This window comes from Drosophila albomicans, chromosome X (assembly GCF_009650485.2).
Source record: "Drosophila albomicans strain 15112-1751.03 chromosome X, ASM965048v2, whole genome shotgun sequence".
NCBI classification, from domain to species: Eukaryota; Metazoa; Arthropoda; class Insecta; order Diptera; family Drosophilidae; genus Drosophila; species Drosophila albomicans.
The window spans coordinates 10,551,702-10,555,153 of NC_047627.2; the positions used below are offsets into that span (position 1 = coordinate 10,551,702).

At 30.3% G+C, this 3,452-nt stretch overlaps 1 long non-coding RNA gene across 2 annotated transcripts; it reads right to left on the reverse strand.

The window, feature by feature from the left end:
- Positions 1 to 2,448: 2,448 nt before the first annotated feature.
- On the reverse strand, positions 2,449 to 3,058 carry LOC117574055 (uncharacterized). 2 transcript variants are annotated; one of them, XR_004572751.2, is made up of 4 exons: positions 3,006 to 3,037; positions 2,881 to 2,926; positions 2,731 to 2,813; positions 2,449 to 2,678 (listed from the first exon to the last, which is right to left on the reverse strand). It is a non-coding gene; the product is annotated as an uncharacterized LOC117574055 (long non-coding RNA). The 2 variants fall into 2 exon arrangements; XR_004572750.2 differs by having other exon boundaries at positions 2,881 to 3,058.
- Between the last annotated feature and the right edge of the window lie 394 nt (positions 3,059 to 3,452).

Genomic DNA, 3,452 nt, shown 5'->3' on the forward strand with positions numbered 1-3,452 from the left:
TATACCAAATATGGTATTTGGTATATTTAAGTGTAAGCGGTATATTATTTGATATATTTTAAAAATAATACCGCTCTACTTAATCGATACACCAAATATGGCCTTTGGTATACTTTAGTATTTTATGCGGTATATTATTCTGTAGATTTAAATAATAATACGGCACTGCTTTTCGATATACCAAATACGTCCTTTGGTATATTGTAGTATTTTGTGATAAATTTATTTAGTATATTTTAAGTTAATATCACACTACTTCATCGATATACCAAATATTGCCTTTTGTATGTTTTAGTATTTTTGTGGTATATTATTTAATATATTTCCAACATAGTACCGCATTACTTTATCGATATACCAAATATTAACTTTGGTATATTCCAGTATTTTTGCAGTATATTATAAAAATGAATACCGCACGGTTTTGCTTTCATTCCAAATGGGTAACGGGTGTTTCACAGTCGATCACACTCAACTATAGCATTCTTACTTTTTGTTTTTGCATTTGCTTTTTGCTGTGCTTTTGTTTTAACAAACTTTTCATTTTTCACTTTTGAACACGTCGATTGCATTTCGAAATCAAAAATGCTTGCACGCTTTTGTTGCCTGTTTTATTTTTAAAACGCATTATTTCACTTTTGCACTAATTAATATATTGATTCCGAAATACTTGAGTCGCAGCAGGCGCTTCAGTTGGACAGCAGTCATAAAAGTAAATACATACATATACATATGTATGTATGTATGTACATATATGTAGATATATGCACATCCAGAGAGACACGTAAATATGTACTTACACACATTTGCGAATATCTGAGCATATGTTAAAATATGTTTACAGTTTCAATTTCGTTGTGTGCGCACATAAAGCAAATATCAATTACAGCTCTTCATTCCCCACACACACACACACACACTCGCATTCGCACTTACACACACACACATTTGCATCATCTGCCGTCGCTCACTTTACGTTCATTCATTTTTTTTTTATGATTTTTGTCTTTGTTTTTTATAATTCCACAGCACAGCACAGCCCACACAGAATAATGGCAATTTATGGGCGTGGCAAAGCCCATCCAACAGAAAGCATATCAATTGTATCGAGCCGCTTGGCCGCCCACAAAAAGCACTTTGTGAAGCATATTCATAGCTCGGCTGCAGCAACAATTTATGCGTATGATTCTTCATTAATCACATTGCAAATTGCTTACATTATTGCAAAGAAAAAAAAAACATAAACACGCTTTAAATCAATAAACCGAAAAAAAATCAAATTTAAGCGGCTTATAATACTTCGATTACAGAAATATTTGACAACTAGAGAATAAACGAAATTTATAAAAATGTATATTTAAATTACAGGAAAATTTTTAAAATGTATATTTCAAAAAGTACTGCAATGTTAAATAAATAATGACATATTTACAATTAAATTCCAGAGAATAAAATTTCAAAAAATGAGTAAAGATAATCACTACATTATAATTCAATCAATCAAAAAAGCAAGCAATTAAATTCCAGAGAATATTTAAAAAAATAAATGTTTAAAGATAATCGCAAGATTAAATGAAATAAATAAATATATATTTATAAGTATTTACAATAAGTAGAGATAATCACAATATTTTCGCTAGTCAATTAACTAAAAAAGAAAAATAATAAATAAATAATATGTTTAAGTATTTACAAGCAATTAAATTCCTGAGAATATTATTTGAAGGATTGAATAAACAAATGCTATGGCAATGTGCAATTATAAATAATAATATGGACAAAATAAATATTCAAGTATTTACCAACAATTAAACTCCATTTCTTTTTTGTTTTAAATTTAGTAATTGCAAAATTGCAATCAAAGCTAAACATATTGTTTTAAGGCTTTGTTTTGCATCATTAATAACAACTATTGATTCGCATATGTATTATATTTGATTTTGATAAATTCTGGAAATATGTTAAACTGACAACGGCCAAAAAGCTTACGTTATGCACGTTATGCCTCCAAAGCTGCCAATTGGCCAATTGTCAATGTGCGGCTTTGTTTATAGTGCATTACATACATATTTATGTTGTGTGAGTTTGAGTTCGTTGTCTGCCAAAAAATGTTTGTAGTCAAGTGCAGCGAACAATTTGTGTGTGTGTGTTGGTAATATTTATGTGCATGTGCGTGTGTGTGTGTGAGTGTTGAATTTGTTTTTGACATTTTTTGCTCGTTATTTGTTGAATTAATTAAAATTCAATAATAAAATTGTTAAATGCAAAGCTGAATTAATGTTGTCCTCCTCTGCAGAGTGCAAGCGCGTGAAATGTTTAATAGCATAAATAAATAAAAGCGCACAAATGGTGCGCAATTGCCGCTTGTTTATAAATATAATTAATAAACATTTGTATAACCAGGACACGCACACACAAGAAGATAGCAAACAGAAGAGAAAAATGATCAACATTTTCGCATTCAAGTTTAATTGTTCATGTTATCGTCATTGATTTTTGATACCAACAAAAAAGCTTCCAGTACGCACATATTGAAGAGAATATCAAATTGATAATTGTCTTCATCAACTTCCAAATCATCGTCGGACGGTACATATCCACCGTTAGCCAGAGATTCTAAGGCAACTTCGGTCTGCGTATCAGAAGAGTCCTCGACGTCAGAGTTTTCCATGGACGAGCTAATCAACGAGCATTAAATACCAATAGAATAATTTTTAGTACATAACTTACTCTCTAAGGTAATTGTTCAAATCGTATCATTATCGCATAAGTTGCAAAGCATCGACTCTGGATCCAATTGCATGCCGCAAAACCTGTGTGTTGAAGTCATTTTAATTTTTTTTTTTTTTTTGATAATTATTATATTTTATTGTGACTGACCCGCAAGAATTATCCATTTTGTTCAATTCAATTCACAAAGTAGAAACTATTTGTGTGAAGAAGCCAATGAATCACGGCAAAGTTATTCAAACAAATTAAATAAAATTAAATAAGTTTAAATTTACGTCTCTCAATTCACGTGTTCACCAGATGAAAACTTTACTAAAGAGAATTGTCAGAAAATTAGAGAGGAAACAACTTGAAAGCTTTGTGCACTTTACAACACTGCCAAACAATCGTATCCAGTTCTTAGTGATCAACTACAGTTTGAAAACTGTTGAATTTAGAAAAAGAGCCATTCAACAAGCCAATTTTATTTAATCTATAACTAAATCGATAATAAAGCTACTTACTGAAAAAAATTGTCAATAAACAAGCCTCGACCTTGTGCGCTTTACAACACTGTCAATCAATCGGATGCTGTTATTTATGATCAACTGCATCTTGAGGACTATTTGATTAATAGGAACCATTAAAAAAGTGAGTTATTAAACTAGCATAATCTATAACTTAAGCGATAATAAAGTTACATTTAAAATATATCGATAGCTTGCAAGTAGTGTTGAAAAATG